The sequence below is a fragment of the Bubalus kerabau genome, chromosome 4 (genome assembly GCF_029407905.1).
Source record: "Bubalus kerabau isolate K-KA32 ecotype Philippines breed swamp buffalo chromosome 4, PCC_UOA_SB_1v2, whole genome shotgun sequence".
NCBI classification, from domain to species: domain Eukaryota; kingdom Metazoa; phylum Chordata; class Mammalia; order Artiodactyla; family Bovidae; genus Bubalus; species Bubalus kerabau.
Genome location: NC_073627.1, coordinates 77,056,992 through 77,071,259, shown reverse-complemented (window position 1 = coordinate 77,071,259; position 14,268 = coordinate 77,056,992). Strand labels below are relative to the sequence as shown.

The window sequence follows — 14,268 nt, the reverse complement described above, 5'->3', positions numbered from 1 at the left end:
GGGAGAGTGAGAGTGGGGGATGATTTGGGAGAATGGCATTGAAACATGTATAGTATCATATAAGAAACGAATCGCCAGTCCAGGTTCAATGCAGGATACAGGATGCTTGGGGCTGGTGCACTGGGATGACCCAGAGGGATGGTACGGGGAGGGAGGAGAGAGGGGGGTTCAGGATGGGGAGCACGTGTACACCAATGGCGGATTCATGTTGATGTATGGCAAAACCAATACAATATTGTAAAGTAATTAGCCTCCAATTAAAATAAATAAATTTAAATTTAAAAAATAAAATTAAAATTAATTAGTTAAAAAAAAAGGGGCCAATCAGTTTTGTGTCATAGACTAATACTAAAAATTGAGACAGAACTCTCCCCGTTCCTCACCCATCAACAAATATCTACCTTTAAATAAGTTATTCCCTTCATTTGACAAAGCAACACCACTGTCTCATAAACAAAATATACTACCCTTAAAACTTTTTCAAGTGTAAGATGTTTTTTTAAATGCCTGTGATGTTGCAGTATCTCAATGACTATATATCTGCAGTGAATTTATTTATATATACAACCCAATTCTTTCACTTATACAAAGTGTGCAGACTTGAGCAAGTTGTTTTACCTCTGGAATCTTCTTTCCTCATGTAAAATAATACTAATTACCCTGTAGGACTATTTTGAAGATTAAATAAGATTTCTTTTTAAATACCTAGCACATGCTAAATATTCAATAAGTGGGAGATTTTAGTAATAGTTGTTGTAGGAAGAAGAAAAGTTTTTCCCACAAGTCCCTTGACCTCTTAATCTTTCACAAATTGAATCTCTGACCTGAAGAAACAACTTAAGAGGACCTAAAATCAGAGAGGTTCATAAACAGCAAGAAATAAGAACCTTAATGAAAACTGTGAAGTTTCAGACAGGAAGACACACGTGGGAACAGAAGAGAAAACAAGAAGAATTAGAACAGAAATCAGTGAACTTGAAAATAGGAAATCAATAGAGAAAATAAACAAAACACAAAGTTAGTTTTTTGGGGGTTTTTTTTGTTTGTTTTTTTGAATCAATAAAATTGATAAGCCTCTAGCCAGGGTAACTAAGCAAAAAAGAGAGAAGACACAAATTACTAATATCAGAAATGGAAGAGGGCCATCACTATGGATCTCATGGACATCGAAGTGATAACAGAGGGAAACCGTCAACCTCTGCACCCACAAATCTGATAACTTAGATGATATCAGGAAGAAGGCAATGGCACCCTACTCCAGTACTGTTGCCCAGAAAATCCAATGGATGGAGGAGCCTGGTGGGCTGCAGTCCATGGGATCGCGAAGAGTCGGACATGACTGAGCGACTTCACTTTCACTTTTCACTCTCATGCATTGGGGAAGGAAATGGCAACCCGCTCCAGTGTTCTTGCCTGGAGAATCCCATGGACGGAGAAGCCTGGTAGGCTGCAGTCCATGGGGTCGCACAGAGTCGGACACGACTGAAGTGACTTAGCAGCAGCAGCAGCAGCAGATGATGATATCAACCAATTCCTTGAATGACACAATCTGCCAAAATTCACACAAAGAGAAGTAGAAAATCTGAAGAGGCCTTTCGCTACAAACAAAAGTAAATCAATGATTAGTAAACTTCTAAAAAAAAAAAGCATTAAGTTCAGATGGGTTCACTGGTGAATTCTGCTCAACATTTAAGAAAGAAATTGCCCTCAGTCTCTTTCAGAAGATAAAAGCAGAGGAAATACTTCCCAAGTCATTCTACGAAGCCAGCATTACCCTAAATGAAACCAGACAAAAACATTCAAGAAAACTATAGATCGATAACTCTCATGAACATAAGATGAAAAAATCCTTGACAAAATAATAGCAAATCACACCCGACAATGTATAAAAAGAATGTGGTACACCACAACCGAAAGGGGCTTACCCCAGGGATGCACAAGTTATTTTATGGATACCCACAACCAGATTTTATTTTATTTTTTTTGGGGGGGGGTTATATTTATTTATTTTTTGTTTGTTTTTAATATAAATTTATTTATTTTAATTAGAGGCTAATTACTTTACAATATTGTAGTGGTTTTGCCATACATTGACATGAATCCACCATGGGTATACATGTGTTCCCCATCCTGAACCCCCCTCCCACCTCCCTCCCCATCCCATCCCTCTGGGTATAGAAAGGTAAGAGACTCAAAATAGCCAATTCAATATTAAAGGACTGACTACCTGACTTCAAGACTTACTATGAAGCTGTAGTAATCAAGACTGTAATATCAGTAAAAGAATTGTCGAAAAGATCAATGGAACAGAATACAGAGCCCAGAAATAGACCCACATAAATACAGCAACATTTGATCTCTGACAAAGGAGCAAAGCCAGCACAATGGAGCAAAGACAGTCTTTTTAACAAATGGTGCTGAAACAGCTGGATATCTGCATGCAAACAGACAAAATATTGAAACGCTACTTCCCACCCTCCACAAAAATTAACTCAACATGGATCACAGACCTAAATGTTAAATCAAAACTATAAAATTAAAAGATAATGTAGGAGAAAATCTAGATGACCTTAGGTATGACAAGGACTGTTTAGATACACCACCAAAGGCCTGACCCATGGATAAAAGAACTCACTAATGTTAAAAAATTTTGCTTGGTAAAAGATAACATCAAGAGAATGAGAAGACAAGCCACCAACTAGGAGAAAATATTTGCAAAACACACATCTGACAAAGGACTGTAATCCAAAGTATACAAAGAACATTTAAAACTCAACAATACGAAAATGAATAATATGATTTTAAATGGACAAAAGACCTGAACAGACACCTCATCAAAGAAGATATACACACAGCAAGTAAACACATGAAAAGATGCTCAACATCATATGTCACCAGGGAACTGCAAATTTACACAATACGGAGATACCACTTCATGCCTAAATTAAAATGACTTAAATTCAGAACACTGACATCAAATGCTGGAGAGGATGTGGAGCAACAGGAACTCATTCATTGTAGGCAGGAATGCAAAATGGTACAGCCACTTTGGAAGCCAACTGGCAATTTCTTACAAAGCTAATCATCCTGTTATCACACAATTCAGCAATTGCACTTTTTGATATTTACCCAAATGAACTGAAAACTAATGTCCACTTAAAAACCTGCATGTGGATGTTTAAAGCAGCACTTTATTTTTAAGATGTATTTATCTGTTTATGGCTGTGCTGGGCCTTCATTTGCTGCGCATGGGCTTTCTCTAGTTGTGGCAAGCAAGGATTACTCAGTTGTTGCAGCTCACGGGTTCTAGATCACTGGCTCAGTAACTGTGGCTCATGGGCTTATTTATCCCATGGCATGCAGGATCTTTCTGGACCAAGGATCAAACCCGTGTCCTTTGCTTTAGCAGGCAGATTCTTTACCACTGAACCACCAGGGAGGCCAAGGCCCCAAAGCAGCTTTATTCATAATTGCCAAAACGTAGAAATAACCAAGCTGTCCTTCAATAGATGAATGATTAAATGAACTGTGGTATACCAGATAACAGAACACTATCCAGCATTAAAAAGAATTAAGCTATCAAACCATGAAAAGACATGGAATAATCTTAAATGCAAGTCATTTAGTGAAAGAGTGAATACAAGGAGTACCTGAGAATGCTATACTTTCCATTCAATTTTTCTGTGGACCTAAAATGGCTCTTAAAAATAAAGTGTTCTTTTTAAATTCCTGTTAGTGTCTCTGACAAATAACAATCAATAAATCATAAAATATACTTTCATATTTCAAGGAAATAAAGAGGTATGTGTCTGGTGGGGGGATCTCAATATTTTTCTCCTATGATTTGTGCGTTTAGTGTCATATCTAAGAAATCTATGTGTTTCTTTTTTGGAAAGTTACTAATAACCCACATAAGTATTTTCTACGTTGTTCTCTAGAACTTTTATAGTTTTAGATTTTAGATTTAAAGACATGATCTATTTTGAGTAATTCTTGACTGTAATTTATGGTATGGGTTGAAAATAATTTTCTTACATATGAATATATAATCTTTCCTGCCTTCTTTCCATTGAATTGCATTTGTATCTTTATTGAAAATCAACTGTCTTTTAATAAGACACACACATATATATATATATGTATGTATATTTCCAGACTTTCTATTCTCTTGCATTGATCAATGTGTCTATTATTTCACCAATACTATACTATCTTAACTGAAACAGTTTTAAAATAAATCTTGAAATCACATACACTGAATGTTTCAGATTGAGTCTTCTTTTTCAAGATTGTTACAGATACTCTTATTTCATTTGTCTTTCCATCATAGGAAATTTTAAAATCAGCTTATCAACGTCTACCAAAAGAATCCTGTTGGATTTGATTGGTGTCACAACTAAATAAGGAGTAATACAGTGTTCTTGAATATGAAGCTTCAATATTATTAGGATATCAAATCTTTCCAATCTGAACTATAGATTCAATGTCAGTTCAGTTCAGTTCAGTTCACGACTGAGCGACTGAACTGAACTGAACTGAACTGACGTTGAATCTATAGTTCAAATTGGAAAGATTTGATATCCTAATAATACTCGAGCTTCATATTCAAGAACACTATTACTCTCTATTTAGTTCTTCTTTGATTTTATTCATCAGTGTTTCTTAGTTTACAGCACAAGATTCCACATGTATTTTTTTGAGATTTATAGCTATTACAATTTTTGTACTTTTGCAAATAGTACTGATCTTTAATTTTAATTTCCTACCATTTGTTGTTAATACATAAAATACAATTGAATTTTATATATTGACCTTGTATCCTAAAACCCTGCTACACCGACTTTTTAGTTCTAGTAATCCTTTTGTAAATTCTTTGGGATTTTCCTCATAGTTATTCATATCACCTACAGATAGAATGGAGAAGAAAATGGCAACCCACTCCAGTAATTTTGCCTGGAAAATCCCATGGATGGAGGAGTCTGGTAAACTACAGTCCACGGGGTCACAAAGAGTCGGACATGACTGAGCGACCTCACTTTCACTTTTCACAAATAGAATACAGTTCTTTCTTTCCAGGTTTTATAAACTTTATCATTTTCCTGGCTTATTTCACTGACTTGAATCTGGAACAAAACTGAATAGAAGTGATGCCAGTGGACATTCTTGCCTTGTCTCTGACCTTACAGGGAGGGCAGTCAGTCTCTTGCCATTAAGCACGACGTTAGCTATAAGTTTACTGTAGCTGCCCTTTATCAGATTGAGGAAGTTCCCTTCTGTTCCTAGTTTGCCAAAGTTTTTATTATGAGTGAATGCTGAATCTTTTCTCCATCTATTGACATGGTTGTAGCTTTTCTTAATCTGTTAATATAGTGAATTACAGTGGTTAATTTTCAAATGTTGAACTACTCCTGCTTTCTTGAGATAAATCTCTTTTTCATGGTATGCTATCCTATTTATATGTTGATAAACTTGATTGGCTAATATTATGTTGAGGATTGTGTTCTTTTATGACTGACTCTCTTCATTTAGTGGGGCTTTCCAGGTGATGCTAGTGGTAAAGAACTCACCTGCCAATGCAGGAAATTTAAGAGACATGGGTTCAATCCCTGTGTCGGGAAGATCCCCGCAACGAGGAGGGCAAGGCAACCCACTCCAACATTCTTGCCTGAAGAATCCCACAGACAGAGCCTGGCAGGCTACAGTCCCTGGGATCACAAAAGAGACGGACACAACTTAGCAACAAACTAAACAACAAAAATATTCTATTAAATGGGATATACCACTTTTTGTTTATGAATCCTTTAATTGATGTACATTTGAGTTGTTTCATAAATTATGTTTCCATAAACTTTCATGTATAAATTTTTATATGGACATATGTTTTCATGTCTCTTGTGTATATACCTATACCCAAGCAGAGCTGTTGGGTCATATGATAAGTATATATAACATTTTGAAAAACTTTCACTGTTTTCAAAATGGCTGCACTATTTTATATTTCCCCCAGCAGTGTATAAAGTTTCCAATCTCTACACATCCTGATCAATCAGATCAGATCAGTCGCTCAGTCGTGTCTGACTCTTTGTGACCCCATGAATTGCAGCACGCCAGGCCTCCCTCTCCATCACCAATTCCCGGAGTTCACTCAGACTCACGTCCATTGAGTCAGTGATGCCATCCAGCCATCTCATCCTCTGTCGTCCCCTTCTCCTCCTGCCCCCAATCCCTCCCAGCATCAGAGTCTTTTCCAATGAGTCAACTCTTCACATGAAGTGGCCAAAGTACTGGAGTTTCAGCTTTAGCATCAGTCCTTCCAAAGAAATCCCAGGGATGATCTCCTTCAGAATGGACTGGTTGGATCTCCTTGCAGTCCAAGGGACTCTCAAGAGTCTTCTCCAACACCACAGTTCAAAGGCAGCAATTCTTTGGCACTCAGCCTTCTTCACAGTTCAACTCTCATACCCATACATGACCACAGGAAAAACCATAGCCTTGACTAGACAGACCTTTATTGGCAAAGTAATGTCTCTGCTTTTGAATATGCTATCTAAGTTGCTCATAACTTTCCTTCCAAGGAGTAAGCGTCTTTTAATTTCATGGCTGCAGTCACCATCTGCAGTGATTTTGGAGCCCAGAAAAATAAAGTCTGACACTGTTTCCACTGTTTCCCCATCTATTTCCCATGAAGTGATGGGACCGGATGCCATCATCTTCGTTTTCTGAATGTTGAGCTTTAAGCCAACTTTTTCACTCTCCACTTTCACTTTCATCAAGAGGCTTTTGAGTTCCTCTTCACTTTCTGCCATAAGGGTGGTGTCATCTGCATATCTGAGGTTATTGATATTTCTCCCAGCAATCTTCCAGTCCAGCGTTTCTCATGATGTACTCTGCATATAAGTTAAATAAACAGGGTGACAATATACAGCCTTGACGTACTCCTTTTCCTATTTGGAACCAGTCTGTTGTTCCATGTCCAGTTCTAACTGTTGCTTTCTGACCTGCATACAAATTTCTCAAGAGGCAGATCAGGTGGTCTGGTATTCCCATCTCTTTCAGAATTTTCCACAGTTTATTGTGATCCACACAGTCAAAGGCTTTGGCATAGTCAATAAAGCAGAAATAGATGTTTTTCTGGAACTCTCTTGCTTTTTCCATGATCCAGCAGAAGTTGGCAATTTGATCTCTGGTTCCTCTGCCTTTTCTAAAACTGGCTTGCACATCTGGAAGTTCATGGTTCACATATTGCTGAAGCCCGGCTTGGAGAATTTTGAGCATTACTTTACTAGTGTGTGAGATGAGTGCAATTGTGTGGTAGTTTGAGCATTCTTTGGCATTGCCTTTCTTTGGGATTGGAATGAGAACTGACCTTTTCCAGTCCTGTGGCCGCTGCTGAGTTTTCAAATTTGCTGTCATATTGAGTGTAACACTTTCACAGCATCATCTTTCAGGATTTGGAATAGATCAACTGGAATTCCATCATCTCCACTAGCTTTGTTCGTAGTGATGCTTTCTAAGGCCCACTTGACTTCACATTCCAGGATGTCTGGCTCTAGGTGAGTGATCACACCATCGTGATTATCTGGGTCATGAAGATCTTTTTTGTACAGTTCTTCTGTGTATTCTTGCCATCTCTTCTTAATATCTTCTGCTTCTGTTAGGTCCATACCATTTCTGTCCTTTATCGAGGCCATCTTTGCATTTTCTTTAATTTTTAATTGTATTTAGCTTTTAAATGTTTGTTTAAAATACCATATATTTCTATCATATAATCCATGTATTTCCAAGAGAATTTTTGTATGGCTTGTTTAATTATCACAAGGTCAATAAATTCATAAACTGTTAATCAAATAGTACAAAATTCAAATATAAATATCTATAACCTGTGTTAAATAAATAAAATTCTCTACTCCAAAATAGTTTTCTAAACTAATCTCAAAGATGGGCACTTCCCTGGTGGTCCAGAATCTGCCTGCCAATGCAGGAGACACAGGTACAATCCCTGGTCCGGGAAGATCCCACATGCCTCAGGGCAGCTAAGCCCATGTGCCACAACTACTGAGCCTGCACTCTAGAGCCTGTAAGCCACAATTATTGAGCCCATACACTGCAGCTACTGAAATCCACCTGCCTGGAGCCCATGCTCTGCAACAAGAGAAGCCACCACAATGGAAACCTGCACATCGCAACAAAGAGTAGCCCCTGCTCACCACAACCAGAAGAAGCCCAAGCACACAAACAAAGACCCAGCACAGCCAAGAATTATAATAGTCCTGGCAGCCTAGACGGGAGGGAAGTTTCAGGGAGAGTGGATACATGTATATGTATGACCGAGTCCCTTTGCTGTTCACTTGAAACTATCACAACATTGTTTGTTAACTGGCTATATCCCAATACAAAATTAAAAACAATTTTTTAAAAATAATCTCAAGGTTAAAGATCAGTGTGTCACTAAAGAACATGTTGCTGAAAAACTAGCCAGATCCAAATTCATGATGATATATATATATATATATATATATATATATATATATACACGCTCAATCACTCAGTTGTGTCCAACTCTTTGCAACCCCATGGACTGTAGCCCATCAGGCTCCTCTATCCATAGGATTTTCCAGGCAAGAATATTGGAATGCGTTGCTTACTCCTTGGAAGAAAAGTTACGACCAACCTAGATAGCATATTGAAAAGCAGAGACATTACTTTGCCAACAAAGTTCCGTCTAGTCAAGGCTATGGTTTTTCCAGTGGTCATGCATGGATGTGAGAGTTGGACTGTGAAGAAAGCTGAGCGCCAAAGAATTGATGCTTTTGAGCTGTGGTGTTGGAGAAGACTCTTGAGAGTCCCTTGGACTGCAAGGAGATCCAACCAGTCCATTCTGAAGGAGATCAGCCCTGGGTGTTCTTTGGAAGGAATGATGCTAAAGCTGAAACTCCAGTACTTTGGCCACCTCATGCAAAGAGTTGACTCATTGGAAAAGACTCTGATGCTGGGAGGGATTGGGGGCAAGAGAGGGGGACGACAGAGGATGAGATGGCTGGATGGCATCACTGACTCGATGGACGTGAGTCTGAGTGAACTCCGGGAATTGGTGATGGAGAGGGAGGACTGGCGTGCTGCGATTCATGGGGTCGCAAAGAGTCGGACACAACTGAGCGACTAAACTGAACTGCCCTTTTCTACACTAATATATATATATATATATATATATATATATATATATGTAAATTTTGACCAGAACTTTATTCCCCAACCTAATTAATATTTATACTTTTTTTCCAAAAGGCTAAGCCATTTTTTCCATCTGTATTAAGGTACAATTGACAAATACAAATTGTATATCTTAAGTTACACAATTTGATATATGTATATACTGAGAAATTATTACCACAATCAAGCTAATGACCACATCCAATAACTCATATAGTTGCCCTTTGTGTGTGTGTGGTGAAAATGCTTAAGATCTACTCTCGTATCCAATAAAACTGTAAGACATTGATGAAAGAAATGGAAGAAGACACAAATAAATGGAAAGATTTCCCATGTTTATGAACTGGAAGAGGTAACATTGTTAAAAATTACATACTACTAAAAGCAATCCAGAGATTCAATGCAATCCCCATGAAAATTCCAATGGCATTTTTCACAGAATCAGAAAAAGCTATCCTAAAATTCATATGGAACCGCAAAAGATTCCAAATATCAAAGCAATCTTGAGGAAGAACAATGTTCAAGGTATCACATCTTGTTATTTCAAACTATATTACAAAGCTATAGTAATCAAAACAGTGTAGTACTGGCTAATATTACACTTGAAAAACATTACACTTTTATCGTTCTGCCCTCATCTCCTTAATAGCATAAAATGACTATCTTGATACTTTACACCTTCAAACCATCATGTTGGCAATTATTTTTCCTCTCAAGATTCCTGACGCTGAAATGCATGGCCTCTGATTTCAACTATCATTTTGATCAAAGCTAAGTCAGGAATATATTGATCTTATAATTTTATTTATAAATTAATATCCAAGAAATAGAAATTTTTAACAAGTACAAATTACCAATTTATCCCATCACATTTTTAAAAAATTAATATCCATCATTATGAAGGATCCCAAAAGACAGTTATTCTGCCTCAGAAGGTAGAAATTTAAAATAATACAAATTTTCTTTTTTTTAATTTAAATTTATTTATTTTAATTGGAGGCTAACTACTTTACCATATTGTATTGGTTTTGCCATACATCAACATGAATCCACTAAATTTGGAAACGCAATTTAAAAGTTTTCAGAAAGTACAAATCCTTTGATCCAGCAATTCTTCTTCTAGGAATTTGTGCAAAGGAAATAATGAGAAATGTGGTCAAAATTTTATGCATAAAAATGTTCATCTTTATAATGAAAAATAAGGAAATTTTTACATAGTTAAAAATGTGGAATGGTCAAAGGTTAAATAAAATACAACCTATTTGTGTGATGCAATGTTATGCAGCAGAATAAAAATCATGGTTTCAGTTTTGACAAAAACACAACAAATAAAAATACATATTGTGTGTTCCCCACTTACTGAGATAAGACAGAGACCTATAGAACTAAACACACTATCAGTGATAAGTCATTCATGTCATTCATGGGTAGAAGAATTGTGGGCAGTTTTTAATGGAGCATGTGTGTGTGTATATGTATGTGTATGTGTGTGTGTGTGTGTGTGTGTGTACATGAATGAGCACATGGATGTATTTTTTAAGTTTTTTGCAGTGAATGTGTTTTAGTTTCACAGTGATAATGAAAGTGATATACAGGAGTGTTTTAAATTTCACCTCTGTTTAAAGCCAGCTTTTTTTTTATTTTACTGCACAGCCATAAGTGTCTCCTTCATGAATACATCATTTTGCTTTCTCCAAAAGCTGCAAAAAGTGACTTAGATAATGAGAAGCTTATTTTTAGTAATAATGTATCAGTTCCACTTAGGCAACCAGCTCACACAACTTTTCCCTATGGCAAAACAAAAATGTCATACACAGAGGCATTACAATGTTTATGCTAACTCTGGCATTTTACACACTTGAACTCATTATTATTCTCATTAATTTTGTGATTGTTAATAGCACTGCTATTTACATGATGACTTAACCTTTGAAGATTTCAATCAAAGGTTTCAAAACTTAATGGAGAATGTGTCTAGAATGTAAGAGGATGTATCTCTGAGTGATTTTCCTCAGCAGGAAGCATATTTTGATCCTCAATATACTTAAAAGACTGGGATACCTAACTAGAGAGGTAAGGAAACACTTATTTTATCAGTAAAGGTATAGAAATTACAGATGACTAATTGGCTTGCTATATGTAATGTCAAAATATGTATCAATGAAAACAACCGACAAGGGTGTTTTCTAGACATTCCCTTTCATGTAGGTGATCTTAAAATAAGTGTGTTTATCAATCCTCTTTGTGTTAATCAGAGTCATGTCCTACTCTTTGCAACCCCATGGACTGTAGCCCACCAGGCTCTTCTGTCCATGGGATTCTCCAGGCAAGAGTACTGGAGTGGCTAACCATTCCCTTCTCCGGGGGATCTTCCCAACCCAGGGATCGAACCCAAGTCTCCTGCATTGTGGGTGGATTCTTTACCAGCTGAGTTACCAGGGAAGCCCAATCTTAAAATAAAGCAAGGAGTAAAAACTTTTTTTAAACAAAGATTCTTCTTTTATAGCAAAAGCTGTTCTAGGCTTAAATCTGAGCAGGATAAACTGTAAATTTCCAAGGGGAAAAAAATACAAAAGATTCTATTGTTCACTTTTGCCAACTGATGGTTCAAGCTATCTTGAGCAGTCATTTTATCCTTGGTCACAGAATTGTCCATTAGTCTGTGTCAGCTGCGTTTCTGTATAGCTGTGTATTGTTTTACAAGCATTGTTAAAGTCATTATATATAATAAGCATTAAAGCAGTAAGAACTATTATATCTTCCATGTTTTTCTATACTTTACAACAATTTATAAGGTAGATAATAGCCTGTTGTTTAAAAAAAAAATCATCTGATGGCAAAAATCTGCAAGTCTGACAAAATATTCTGTTGCTAAGGCTGTGGTGAAAAGGTAACTGAAATGCTTAACAGCTCTACCACAGCCACGAGATTACAAAACTGCTGCCTCTCAGCTCCATATCTATCCTTTGGTTCTCTGCTTTTTGATCCTGGGGCCAGGACCCCCTAACCACATTTCTGCTTGGTCAGGAGGTTCTAAATTAGGATATGTCCACAGGGGCCACCAGCGGGAGCCTGAGAGGCCACAGGAGGGTGGAGGGACTTGCTTCTTCCTTCATGTTTCCTGGGAGGCGTCCTATCTGTTTCGTGGGGGTGGTGGGGGGCATCCTGCCTGTCTTCTGGGGGTGTCCTGCCTGTCTCCGGGGGGCGTCCTGCCTGTCTCCTGGGGGTGTCCTGTGTCTGTCTCCTGGGGGCGTCCTGCCTGTCTCCTGGGGGCGTCCTGCCTGTCTCCTGGGGGCGTCCTGCCTGTCTCCTGGGGGCGTCCTGTGTCTGTCTCCGGGGGGCATCCTGCCTGTCTCCGGGGGGCGTCCTGTGTCTGTCTCCGGGGGGCATCCTGCCTGTCTCCGGGGGGCGTCCTGCCTGTCTCCTGGGGGTGTCCTGTGTCTGTCTCCTGGGGGCGTCCTGCCTGTCTCCTGGGGGCGTCCTGCCTGTCTCCTGGGGGGCGTCCTGCCTGTCTCCGGGGGGCGTCCTGTGTCTGTCTGCTGGGGGCGTCCTGCCTGTCTCCGGGGGGCGTCCTGTCTGTCTCCGGGGGGCGTCCTGCCTGTCTCCGGGGGGCGTCCTGTCTGTCTCCGGGGGGCGTCCTGCCTGTCTCCTGGGGGTGTCCTGTGTCTGTCTCCGGGGGGCGTCCTGTGTCTGTCTGCTGGGGGGGTCCTGTCTGTCTCCTGGGGGCATCCTGCCTGTCTCCTGGGGGCGTCCTGCCTGTCTCCTGGGGGCGTCCTGCCTGTCTCCGGGGGGCATCCTGTCTGTCTCCTGGGGGCGTCCTGCCTGTCTCCTGGGGGTGTCCTGTGTCTGTCTCCGGGGGGCGTCCTGTGTCTGTCTGCTGGGGGCGTCCTGTGTCTGTCTCCGGGGGGCATCCTGCCTGTCTCTGGGGGGCATCCTGCCTGTCTCCTGGGGGTGTCCTGTGTCTGTCTCCGGGGGGCATCCTGTGTCTGTCTGCTGGGGGCGTCCTGCCTGTCTCCGGGGGGCGTCCTGTCTGTCTCCGGGGGGCGTCCTGTCTGTCTCCGGGGGGCGTCCTGTCTGTCTCCGGGGGGCGTCCTGTCTGTCTCCGGGGGGCGTCCTGCCTGTCTCTGGGGGGCATCCTGTCTGTCTCCGGAGGGCGTCCTCTCTGTCTCCGGGGGGCGTCCTGCCTGTCTCCGGGGGCGTCCTGTCTGCAGTTCCCAGGAGTCGGCCCTGCAGTGCTCTCACTTCGCAGTGGCAGTGCATTCACAGAAAGTGAAAGTGAAATTGTTGGTTGCTCAGTTGTGTCCATGGACTGCAGTTCTTCAGGCTCCTCTGTCCATGGAATTCTTCAGGCAAGAGTACTGGAGTGGGTAGCCATTCCCTTCTCCAGGGAATCTTCCTGTCCCAGGGATCGAACCCAGGTCTCCCGCATTGCAGACATATTTTTTACCCTCTGAGCCACCAGGGAAGTCACCAGAGAAACCTGTGCAGAGCAGCAAATTCAGTTTTCCCTGAACTTACAAACCTCTGTCTCCCCATAGAGACATCAAAATCAACTGGCCCTCTACTCCTTCAAGTCGGGGTCCCAGGCCCACAAGCTTCCCTGTTTCAAACTCAGAACCACTCACCAGTACAACAGTATAATCTTCTCAGAGGTCTGAGGTGCAGCTCCAAAGGACTTCTCCTCTAAGTGACCTCAGTCAAGGGCTGGGGGCAGCTGCCTACAGTTGCTGCTTTTTTATCTTTTTACCTTCAACTATTAATAACATTATAGTGCTTCCCTGGTGGCTCAGCAGTAAAGAATCCACCTGCAATGCAGGAGAAGCAGGTTCAATTCCTGTGTAAGGAAGATCCCCCGCAGAAGGAAATGGCAAATTATTCCAGTATTCTTGCCTGGGAAATCCCATGGACAGAGGAGCCTGGAGCGTTACAGTCCATGGGGTCGCAAAAAGAGTCAGACATGACTGAGCAACTCAACAAGAATCAATAACATTATATGGAGTGAGGCTTCCTTGGTGGCTCAGTTGATCAAGAGACTGCCTGCAATGTGGGAGACCCAGG

At 40.4% G+C, this 14,268-nt stretch overlaps 1 long non-coding RNA gene across 1 annotated transcript in view; it reads right to left on the bottom strand.

Moving 5' to 3' along the window:
* LOC129649868 (uncharacterized) overlaps positions 1 to 13,998 on the bottom strand; it is a 102,693-nt gene extending 88,695 nt beyond the window's left edge. The window contains exon 1 of the long non-coding RNA XR_008713319.1: positions 13,836 to 13,998. This is a non-coding gene — a long non-coding RNA (uncharacterized LOC129649868). The remainder of the gene's footprint in view (positions 1 to 13,835) is intronic.
* Between the last annotated feature and the right edge of the window lie 270 nt (positions 13,999 to 14,268).